Source organism: Sturnira hondurensis, unplaced genomic scaffold (assembly GCF_014824575.4).
Source record: "Sturnira hondurensis isolate 20B ecotype Veracruz unplaced genomic scaffold, ASM1482457v3 Scaffold0002840, whole genome shotgun sequence".
NCBI lineage: Eukaryota > Metazoa > Chordata > Mammalia > Chiroptera > Phyllostomidae > Sturnira > Sturnira hondurensis.
Genome location: NW_028075471.1, coordinates 33,620,202 through 33,633,083, shown reverse-complemented (window position 1 = coordinate 33,633,083; position 12,882 = coordinate 33,620,202).

Sequence of the window (12,882 nt, the reverse complement as noted above, 5' to 3'; positions counted from 1 at the left end):
GAGGGGACAGGTGGGGTGGGGAAAAGTGGTGGCAGGAAAATGGAGACAACTGCACTTGAACAACAATTTTTTTTAATAATAAAAAGAAAGAAAGGAAAGAGATTTCAGACCATCGATGAAATTCAGGAAAATATTATGGGGTAGCTGATGGTGACTGGGAGAACTGTGTAAGGTCCCAAGGTACCTACTTTGAAGGGAACTGAGACATGACTGTCCCATACACAATGTTTCTTGTATCATGTATCTTCTTCAATAAATGTCTCTATTTTTCATATTATATGGCTGGACACTTTCTGGACAGACTTCATATATTTTAGCCTATGCCATCTCTCTGAGGAAATGGGAGGCTGGGGGGAGGGAAGCAGGAAAGCTACCCAGGGAGAGGCAGCCTAAGTGGGGGACCCAGGAGAGGAGGGAGTCCCAAGGTGCTGAAAGAGAGGATTCAGGTGAAAAGTGATCAAAAGAAATGCAAGCATGAGAATTAGGTCAGATAAGGAAGGCCATGGTTCTCCCCATCTCTTCATTTTAGGGCCTGAGTAAAGTCCAGAAGGACCTAGAATAGGTACAGCAAGCTCTTTAGGAGATTTTTCATTTCTCCACACCTGGCCACATTTTCAACAGCCCAGAGGCCAAATCTGGTCCACCACCTATTTTGTATGGGTGAGCTAAATATTGTTTTTACTTTTTTGGTATTAGAGTTTTATTTCTTTATTTTTTATTATTTTTTATTTTTTATTGTTGTTCAATTACAGTTGTCCCCATTTTTCTTTCATTACTCTCCCTTGCCCTGCCCACCCCTCAGCTCCCACATTCAATTCTCCCTGCTGTTGTCCTTGTCGTGGGTCCTTTATACACGTTCCTTGACGATTCTTCCCCTTCTTTCCCCCATTACCCACTTCTCCCTGACCTTCTGGTCACTGTCAGTTTGTTCTTCGTTTCCATGTCTCTGGTTCTATTTTGCTCTCCTGTTTGTTTTGTTGATTAGGTTCCACTTACAAGTGAGCTCATATGGTACTTGTCTTTCACCATCTGGCTTATTTCACTTATCGTAATACTCTCCAGATCCATGTTTTTACATTTTTTAATGGTGGGCATAAAATTGAAAGAGTAATAATACTTCATGACATATAAAAATTATACAAAATTTAAATTTCACTACTTACAAATAAAGTTTTATTGGGACACAGTAACATTTATTTGTTTACATATTGCCTATGGCTGCTTTCTGAGGCTTTCAGATCCCTGATGCAGATAGTGATTAAAAGCATGTGCTCCGTAGCCAGTGGTCTAGGTGGACACAGGGGCACTTACTAACTTCTTAGGCAAGTCACTTAATTCCCTTATCTGTAAAGTGGGGACAAATCCTTGTAGACTGTAGGTAAGAACTCAACTAAGGGCCTTGCACAGGGTCTGGTCATAGTCAGCATTCAGTAAATGTTAACTATTAAGTTTTAATGTGATTAGACACTGGCACATAATATTATTCTTCCACACCTCTCTATGCTCTCTATACATCTTGTACTTGAACAAGACTCTGGAGAGTAACCCACTTCAGGGTGGTCAACACTGCCAAAAGATTTCAGGAAAAACAACTGCATAACAAGGGTTGACAATCATTTTGTACCAACCTTCAATCCCTTGAAATTCATCCTTGTATTTACTTCCCATGACTAGAGCGAAAGTAAGTAAATCATACAACCCCTTTAAAAGAAAAAGTTAATCAAGGCATAGAAGTGATATGACTCACAAATAATTCTGACAGCGTTACACTGACACAGGCAACATCACTAAAATGAGTCACTGCTTCAAAAGCTTTTCCACTGTTGCCAAAGCAACCAGCTGGAAGTTGGCTACTCTAGGGTGGAAGCTCTTGTGCTTTAATTCCAGAACTTCCAGTTTTTAAAGATACTCATCCATGTCATCTGAGGTATGTATGAGGGATTAAGTTAGAGAATAAACATTGGAAGGAACAAACTCAGAGTGCTTTGAGGGTAAAAAGGACACGGAAGAATTATTAAGGGGTGAGAGACTAAAAGAGGGTCAGCTCCTAATAAGGCAGCTGCGCTATCCTGCCCCCACCCAGAGGCTGACCTTCTAGGAACCACCAAGCTGCAAATGCAGGCTCATGGCCATCCCTGTCCATAGTTCTAGCCTGTGGGTTAAAATAAGAGAGCAAGGGACAGAATTTAAGCACCTAGGTCAGACAACAAAATAATAATAGCTCCCATTTTAGGAATTTTTACAATAAATGTGCCCAGCAGTCTGCTGAGTGTTTTGTATGCATTATCCTATTTAAACTACCCAGTCCAGCCAGGTGGGCCTCCATTTTACAGATGAGAAAACTGAGGATTAGGAAAATCAAAGAACATTCCAGAAGTCCCACCACTAGTAAGCAACAGAACTGGAATTTTTTAAATCTAAACTTCTTGACTTAGCAACACATGCACATGTACCTAAATTCAAAAGATGTACAGGGAAGAATGAGCAAGTCTCCTTTCTCCTATCTCTCCATGGAGGACATTTGCTACTGCTAGTTTCTTTGGGATTTGTCCAGAGAAATTTCATGCATTAACAAATGTGTGTGCATGCATTCTTTCACTCACAAGTGGTAGCAGAATAACCACACTAACAGCCCAATAGCTTGTTCCTTGCCCCAACCCTTAATACTATTTTTAGAGTTCTGTGTCAGTTGATGTGAAGTGGAGACTCGAACCATACCACCCAGCACCCAATCTGCACTAATAACCACCTTGCCACATCACCAATGGGCACGAGTGAGGAGGAAAGCAGAAGGTCTGGGTGCCAACCTCAGAGTCTGGGCTTGTAGGAATAATTCTCTGTGAGCATTTGCTGTTTGGGGGGCATGGTGTTAAATCCAAGGAGGGCCAGGCGTAGTCCTCCCCGCCATTCACTTGGAGTTAGGACACATCTACTTACTATCAGTCATGCCAGCAGGGTATTACCCAGCACAGACAGAAAACATCAGTGGGGCTCCGGGGAAGAAATCTTGGAAGGTGACAATCACTCAGAAGAAAAAGGAGGAAGCCTAGATGGGCTTGAAATGAAGAGAGGGTCAGCCCCTAATTCAGGTTGGCTGGGTCATCCTGTCCTCAAGCTGACCTTCTCGCTGCGCTTCTAGGAGTCACACTGCAACAGAAGTGGCAAATGAAGGCTGACAGCTATTCCTTCCCATGCTCCTAGAGAGCAAGGGATGGAATTCTAAGTACCTACAAAGGGAATGACCAAGGACAGTGGAGGCCAAGGCTCAGAAGTGGTTTGGAGGCCCTGAGGAAGGTGCAGCCCATGGTAAGTGGACCAGCTTTTTGGCCACGGTGTGACCACATGTTATTGGCTGTGGGATGTATTGCAAGAACTTTGCCATTAATAGTGGAAAATTGTCGGTGTTGTGTCCACTTTGAAGACACTAAGGTGGCTCCCCACTGCAGCAATTTTCAGAGGGTTTATGTCCCGTGCAGCCCCCAGGACAGGAGCTGAAGGTAGAAATCATTTGACAAGCTTTTCAAATCTTCCCATAGCAGAGAACCCCCACCTTGCCCTAAATAGTCTGAAGGTGCTTTGGGAGGAGAATGGCATACTTTTAAAATAATTCCCAAAGGCCCCACATAGCAACAGTGATCCTGAGAAAGAAGAACAAAGTTGGAGGGACCATACTATCTGATATCAAGCTGTACCATAAGGCCATAGTAACCAAAATAGCATGGTATTGGTATAAAAAACAGACACAAAGATCAAGGGAACAGAATAGATCCCAGAAATAAACCCACACCTTTATCATCAATTAATATTTGACCAAGGAAGCAAGCATGTATAATGGGCTAAAAATAGTTTATTAAATAAATGGTGTTGAGAAAATTGGGCACATACGTACAGAAAAAACCTTCTTATATCACACACAAGAATAAATTCAAAATGGATCAAAGACTTAAATATTAGACCCAAAACCATAAATTCCTAGGAGAAAACATAGGCAGCAAAATCTCAGACATTGCTCATAGCAATATTTAATCAGATATATCATCCCAGGCAAGGGAAACAGAAGAAAAAATAAACAAATGGGACTTCATCAAACTAAAGAGGTTTTGCACAGCAAAGAAAATCATCAACAAAATAAAAAGACAACCAACTGAACGGGAGAACAAACTCACTGATACATCTGATAAGAGATTAATATCCAAAATTTATAGAGAACTTATACACATGTCTCTTCCTCTCCCATAACACTTGTGGAACAAGATCAAATTTCCTCTAGTCACCTTAAATTATCAAAGGGTAGTGGCATTAATGAGGTCAGGGAGTCCCTCCGAGGCCCTTTCTTAAATCGTAGCAGGTAAAATGACTGACAGTCACAGAACAAGCTAGTGGAGTGGAGTGTCAGAGAGGACAAGGAAACCACATGGCCCTGCCTCGCGTTACGGTAGAGGAACTAAAGGTCAGATATGGTGAAGTATTTGCTCAGGGATGGGATCAAGACTTGAATTCAAAGCCTCTTTGATTAATATATTTGACTATACTGTTTACTCCAGATATGGATGACTGATTGGCCACATACGTAAAAAGAAACAAAGCTAAAACCAGCATCTACAGTAGAGTTTGCACCTGGAATGTGGTAGGCACTCAATAAATATTTGCAAATAGATTAACACCTTGTTTAAAAGATGCCTAACATTGGGTCAGATGGCTGTGAAGGGCCCAAGTCTAGTGCTTGAGGGCTTCTCTATGAAACATGGCCGATAACCAAACAACCGACACCGATCCCTTGTAGTGATAGCTAACACTTAGTGAACACTTTCTAGGTGCTAGGCACTTGCTCCACATACATAACTTAATCTTTACAACAAGCCTATGAAGTGGGAACTATCATTAGCACCATTTTACAGAGGAGGAGGCTGAGACGCACAGAGGTGAAATAACACTGGCCCTTACTTCACAGAACTTACTAGAAAAATCCAGGACAAGTATATTCTAACCGATGGCTGTTGGATGGGATTTCTTAGTGGGAAAGGAATTTAGCATCGTTAGAGCACTAGGCATTGGCTCCACAGGAAAAGTCATTCCAGGCTATTGAACTGGAGGTGGGATTGAGCTGCATCTTAAAACATAGGCCGGACGGAGAGATGGGAGAGGGGGCATGAGGGACAAAGAAAACAGCACAAACAAAGGCCAGAATAAAGAAGATATGCCCAGGGGCCTTCCTGCCTGGAATGCACACTGTGCCTCCAGAATTAGTGAAAAGTAAATTTGGAAAATATGAGGTGGAGTCAGGGTACTTAGGGCTTAGACCCAGGTGGGGGAGTTTGGCTGATTATTTAAGAAGCCCATCTAGTTGCTTGACTAGGAAATAGCCGAACAAGGGCATTAGCATAAAGAGTATTAGTTTAGCAGCTATAAGAAAAAAAGGAGAGAGCAGCAACTTGAAGGTCCCAGGACCTGCATTCATCCAGGCCTAGAGGCAGTAGAATGGAGAAAAGAAAGCATGTCTGTAAGACAACACTTATTTAAGAATAGGTAGCCTTGCTGAGCCTTCCTGCAGGCCAGGCCTGTGAGCTTATCTGCTGCTGCATCGTCACAGAAACTCTGGGAGGGAGTGTTATTGTCCCCATTTTAAAGAATTGAAAACCGAGGCCCTGACTCCAGAGACTGTGCAAGTGGTGAAATAAACAGATTCTGGCAACAAATCATAGGCCTGAACATCTTATCAGGAATGGCTCCTTTGACTAAATTCAAAGCCACTTGAGGGCAGTGAGGCAGCTGGAGTTGGTGAATTCTGTTTGGGGTTCACTGAGTCTGATCTAACAGTGCATTTATGCAGGGAGTTGAAAATACCAGATGAAGAACAGAGCTCATCTCTGAGCTTGGATGCAAACTTAAAGATGGAGGCTGTGGCTAGGAGGGTCCTTGGAGCCCTTCTCGATCATGCTTGACCTGTGCATCCAAAAATCTCATATAGTCCTGGCTGGTGTGGCTCAGTGGATTGAGTGCTGGCCTGTGAACCAAAGGGTCACAGGTTAGATTCCTAGCAAGGGCACATGCCTGGGTTGCGGGCCAGGTTCCCCAGTAGGGGACGCACAAGAAGCAACTGGACGTTGATGTTTCTCCTTCCCCTCTCTCTAAAAATGAAAAATAATTAAAAGTCTCATTTGACCCACATAAGAGTCCTAGAAGTAGGTAATGCTTCTAGGACTTTTGCGAAATAACACACTGAGAGTCAAGAAGCAAGCTGGTGGAGAAGCTGGGTTAGACCCCAGCTAAACACCTGCTATTCACAAGCTGCACACAGTGAGGATGTCTTCTGGTGAGACTAGGAATAAGCCACTCCTCGCACAGAACTGCTCCCTTCGGGGCCTTTCACTGCAGGCTGCGGATTCAAAGGAGTCCGAAAACAGAGTGGAAGCCTGCCTTTTGTGAAAGAGTTCTGGCTTTCGGATCCAGGTGCAGCCAAGAGAAAACCTTACCAGAGCCTCAGAGCTCAGTAACCTCTATGTGTAGGTTTTCTTCCCTTTTACTGAACATTCTTATTCCATGATTACACAACCACTCTCTTTAAAAGGAGACTTCATAAACTGCAGCAGGTTTGTCCCGGTATTGCAAATATTATTACAACTTCAGGGGCCTTCAAAGCATCTAGAAAGGTAAGTCTGCTGACTGACCAGCAGATGTCTCTGTTTTTCCTAAATGAATTGTGCTCCCTCTGTTCTCAGCCACTACATTTCAGATCTGATTAAAGGAAACCCTTTCTCAACTCGTCCCCAGAGATCCCCAAATGCTTTTGTCTAAAAGCAAAGAATTTCCTTCCTCCTTAATTTTTAAGTGGAAAAATATAATGAGACAGTTTCTATATCTACTAAAAAATCTGCATTCAAGTCTCATATACCTGTTTCTAGTAAGTCTTATAAAACAAAGTCTCTACTACAGAATGTACTACTCTCACTTCAGTCCTTACTAGAAATCCTACTCATTGTCACAATTTGCTAAATTGGCAGAAGTGGCCCAAGGATAAAAGTTTAAATTCTGGGCATTTAAAGCTTCTGAATGGACGACCTTTTGTTAATAATAAGCCCACCTTGAGTAGAGACAGTGCACTCTCTTTTGGAAGTCACTGTGATGGAAGAGATGCTGGAAAAGAGTTTAACCCAAGCATACAGACGGTGGAAGGGTGGTTACTAGAAGGCAAGGGAGGGAGGAAGAGGATGAAGAGGGTAAAGGGGTCAAATCCATGAGGCAGAGGGAGACTAGGCTTTGGGTAGTGAGCATGCAATGCAGTAGACAGATGATGAATTATAGAACTGTACACTTGCAGCTTATACCATGTAATTAATCAATATCATTCCAATTACCTTAATTTTAAAAACTGGATTAGTTAAAAACATTTTTAAAAGAGTGTAACCTCATGATAGAAGTAATTTTATATTTATAATATTCCCAAGGTACCATCCAAAGGTTCTATTACTCTTTCTTCTTGCTATGCCTTTTCCCCTCAAGAAATCAGAATTTTACAATTAAATAAAAAATCATTATTGCTACCTGCTGATATTTTTGTCCTGAAATAAATGGGGGTCCCTCCTTCAATAAATCCATGTGGGCCTTGAGAAATGGCTTCCCCAGGACAAAGCCAGGCAGTTCTGCAGGAACTCTCTCCAGTAAGCTTGCCCCTCATGAGGCAGAGAAACCCTCCCACTCAGGACCGCTGAAGGTCAAGGGCCAAAAACTCAAAACCCAGGCAGACCATTCACATCAAGATTCAGGTTTCTATAGTGACATAGTTAGACATCCTGACCACTAAGCCAAACTCACTGATTACTCTTTCATCACTGAAAAACACACATGCACACAAAGAGAAGCCCATTGGGAATAGATTGGCCCTCGGGGAAATAAAGTCTCAAGAACTTCCGATAATTACTCAGACAATCCAAGAATTCCACTTAAAATTCTGATCCAGTTCAACGAGTCAACTTAAATTGAAAAGCACATTTTAAGATGAAAAGCCCATCAGGAGTTTCAGCTCAAACATAGCTCTGGTCTTTTTCTAGCAGAATCTTGGCCTGAGCCTCCCATGACTTACCTCTCCTGTGTGTGGAAGAGAGAGTCACTCTTGCATGCAGCATTGATCCAATTATCCTATGCTAAGCATGTCTAGCTTTCACTTTTTCACTGTGCCCCATTTTCCTTTGTATTCAAGGTTAACACTGCACACCCCTGTCCTAGCTCAGACTGTACTAATGAATGACCAGAATTTACTGCCATGCTGGATGACAGGCCAGCTGTGCTATAGGTACCTCCTTTCGTGGAAATAACAATGAGAATGTGTCAATCAGCTGGTATTATGCCACCAATGGCATCTTACTATCACCTCCCCTTTTTTATTTTTAGCCGTGATATGACAGGTGAATACCACCCATCTATTTTGAATGCTGTTTCCCTTATTGAAGATTTTAGGGGAATTCAGAGCTGGTAAAAAAAAGTGTTAGCAATTGAGAGAGCCACAGCTCATGTTGTGGAGCTGGTCACAATGTTAGGACAGGCCTAAAATGACTCGGCGTTGCAGACCGCCCCCTTGTCTACACTGTTAGGGAGGGGGGAGGTGATTGGGGGAGGGTGTAAGGCCTCAGCTCTGTAGCTGTTGTATAAAAGAAACAAGCCTCTCCATGGAAAACCTGGCTTGTAGCCAAAGGGAAAACAGTTGGAGACCTAGCAGGGAGAAGTCTGGGGAAGGATGAGAAGTCATAGTCCAGGGGTCAGTGGGACCTCGTGAGAGCCGCCACCTACAGCCATGTGACCTTCAACGAGCCACTAAAACCCTTACACTTCTGTATTTTCATCTCAAAAAAGGGAATAACAAAAGCCATCTTGCAGGTATAATGAGGACACTTTTCTGCAAATAGTACATGGATACTTTCTTAGTAAATGTTTTAATGAAGTATAACACATTTATAGAAAAGTAGCACAAACTATACACTCAGTGACTTTTCACAAAGCAAACACACCAGATAGAGACAACATAACCAGCACCTCACTTACTTCCGAGAATAACCACTATCTTAACGTTTAACACCATGGACCAGTTTTGCCTGATTGTGAACTTCTTTTTTTTTTTTTTAAGAATATTGTATTGGTCCTTCTATTACAGTTGTTCCAATTCTTCCCCCTTTATCCCCCTCCACCCAGTACCCTCCTTTCCTCTAGCAAATCTCCACCCCAAGTTTATGTCCCTGGGTCATGCATTTAAGTTCTTTGGCTTCTCCATTTCCTATACTATTCTTAACCTCCCCCATCTATTTTGTATTTATCAATTATGCCTTTTAATCCCTGTACCTTTTCCCCCATTCTCCCTCTTACCCCTCCCGGCGGATCCAATAACCCTCCAAATGATCACCATGTCTATGAATCTGTTTCTGTACTACTTGTCTGTTGAGTTTCTTTTTGTTTTTGTTTTTTAGATTCAGTTGTTGATAGTTGTGAGTTTGTTGTCATTTTACTGTTCATAGTTTTGATCTTTTTCTTAAATAAGTCCTTTTAACATTTCGTGTAATAAACCCTTTGTGATGATGGACTCCCTTAGCTTTACCTTATCTGGGAAGAACTTTTTCTGCTTTTCCATTCTAAACAATGCTTTGCTGTACAGAGTAATCTTGGATATAGATCCTGGCTTTTCATCACTTTGATTACCTCTTGCCAGTCCCTTCTTGCCTGCAAAGCTTCTTTTGAAAAATCAGCCAATAGTCTTATGGCAACTCCTTGGTAAGTAACTGTCTCCTTTTCTCTTGCTGCTTTTAAGATTCTCTCTTTATCTTTAACCTTTGGCACTTTAATTATAATGTGTGTTGGTGTGGGCCTCTTTGGGTTCAACTTGTTTGGGACTCTCTGTGCCTCCTGATCTTGTGTGTCTATTTCCTGCCCCAAATCAGGGGAGTTTTCTTTCATTATTTTTTCAAATACGTCTTGCTCTTCCTCTTCTCCTTCTGGCATCCCTGTGATTCAGATGTTAGCACTTTTGGAGATGTCCCAGAGTCTTCTTACACTCTCCTCATTCTGTTCTTCTGTTTCTTCATTCTGTTCTAGTTGAATGTTTACTGCTTCCTTATGTTCCAAATTGTTGATTTGAACTGGGGCTTTCTCCCCTTCACTGTTGGTTCCCAGTGGACTTTTCTTTATTTCACTTAGTATGACCTTCATTTCTTCCCTTATGTTTTTGCCATACTCAATGAGTTCTTTGAGCATCCTTATCACCAGTGTTTTGAACTCTGCATCTGGTAGGTTGGTTATCTCTGTTTCACTTAGTTCTTTTTCTGGGATTTTGTTCCGTTCTTTCATTTGGGCCATATTTCTTTGTCTAACCAACTTGGCAGCCTCCCTGGGATTGTTTCTGTGTATTAGGTAGAGCTGCTCTGACTCCCTGACTTAGCACACCTGTTATGTTGTAAGGGGCAGAGCCTTAGGTATTTGCCAGGGTGGGGCAACCAGCTTCACCACTTTGTGGTGCTGTTGGGGGGGGGGCGGTGAAGAGGGGACAATGCCACTGCCTGGAGTCACTTCAGTCACTTCATCCACTTCCCGTATGTGACTGGAGCCCTTCTCGCTGCTGCCATGCTGCTGAATCCCAGAGTGGGTAGGTGTTCATACATTCTAGGACCATGCAGCCCCTTTAAATGGACTCTCCTGAGAGACCAGCAGTTTCTTCCACTGCCCCTACCTCCACTGGCTTTCACAGCCAGCAGTTGTGAGGCTTTGTCTCCCAGGTGCTAGAACCCTGGGCTGTGCAGTCTGGCCTGGGGCTGGGATCACTTGCTCCCAAGGTGTCCCTCCTGATTTTCACCCACCAAACATGAATGTCAGACTGTCCCTTCTGATGCTCCTGCTGCCACTGCCACTGCCACTGCCTCGGTGCCACACCGCGTCCTCTCGCCCCAGCACCCCAGCTCCCCCGCCCTCCTACCTGTCTGGATGAATGTGGCTCCTTTAAATCCTTGGTTGTTGGACTTCCATACAGTTCAATTTTCTGGTAGTTCTGGGTATTTCTTGTTTTGAGATCAGTTGTGATTCTTCTCGAGGTTGTGTGAGGAGGCGAAGCATGTCTGCCTACGCCTCCATCTTAACCGTAAGTCTGACTGTCAGCCTCTAAATGGAGTCTACAGGATGTACTCCTTTTTTTTCACTCAGTGTGATATTTCTCTGAGAAATATTCATGTTATGACAAGCAGTAGATTGTTCCTCCTCACTTTGTATAATATTGCATTGTGTAAATATATCAGTGTTTTTTAAATCCGGTTAAATCATAGTCCCTTGCAGTCTACTTCCTCCAAGGCCAAGCCAGGTGGCTTTTCTTTATATAACAGCTTTATGAAGAAGCGAGTCACATATCACACAATTCATCCATCTGATGAGTACAATTCAGCGGCTTTGAGTATATTCACAGAGTTGTACAATAATTACCACAGTCTTAGAGCATTTGCAACACCCCCAGAAAAGAAACACGTGGCTGTCACTGCCTACCCCACACCCCCCACTATCCACCCTCAGCAACTGCCAGTCTACCTTCTCTCTATGGACTTGCCTTTTCTGAACCTTTGACTGTTGATTTATACTGTGGAAAACATGCCAGGAAATGCCTAGAACACAAGCCAGTAAGCAACTTTGAATTTAAAATTTGTCTTCTTTTTATGTTCATGAATAAGACAATGTTCATGAAAGTCAAATATGGTTAAGAGATGAAAATTTCTAAACTCCTTTATCTCCCACTTAATATATGAAGAAAGATGAAGTGGGAAAGGGGTGAGAGAAGAGGGAAGACAAGCAGTCAGCTGCGCGCCCCCAAACCCCCCTTCCCTGGGCTCAGATTCCAAAGGGGAGAGGTGACTCTGTGAAAGGGGCGTTGAAGGCAGGTGGCATGGCATCCTCCCCTCTCCCTGTTAGTGCGCGGTCTCCTCAGGCCGCCATCCCAGTGTACGCGTGCACATCAGAATAAACGTAAGGTGCAGCACGGTCGGCCTGACACTCGCTTCCCCAGCTGCCTGTTACCCTGTAGCTTAGGCAGTACCCAGAAGTTCTCAGATGTCTCAGGTGACGTAGTCGGGAGTTGAGGCCCTGGCTAAGGAGCTAGTATATGTGTCACCACAGCAGGGGTGAGGAGCTTCCGCAGCCACGGGTCAGTGGACGGACGCTAGAACTGTCACAGCCAAATTTCAGGAGGATCCATAGTACTCCCCCAAAAAGGCAGGGTTTGCTCCACAGAGAAAGTCACCATGCCCTGAAAGAAGTATGGTTTAAACATTGGGAACTGCCTGGCTGGTGTAGCTCAGTGGATTGAGTGCAGGCCTGTGAACCAAAGGATCGTGGTTTGATTCCCAGTCAGGGCACATGCCTGACATTTCTCTCCCTCTCTCCTTCCCTTCCCCTTTAAAGATAAATAAACAAAATCTTTAAAAAACAAAAACAAAAAAACAATGGGAACTGACAGAATGGGGAACGGAGGTGCAACAACCACAGCTCACTGAACATCAACCAGCTCTCATCCAAGGTTCAACACCAGGCCAGGGCCATGAGGTTTCACAGGCCATGCGGCCCCTACAGAGATGGCATTTTGGAGATTTCTTGCAGTACAGTGAAACTCAGAAAGTCTGACCATTTTATCCAACAGATATGAGGATTTACCCAAAAAAGATGGTTTCACTTACTAAGTCAGAGACTAAGTTTAGACTTAAATATAGAAGTTTTTGTATACTTCATGGAATGAGGATAAAGAAGATCAGATCAGTTATAAAGAAAGATGCATTTCCTTGCATATATGAGTATCTTGGTATGAGTGGATTTGCAACCCTGATATAAAAGATGTTTTAGAAATTAAAGTGTTGAAAATGCCAGACACAC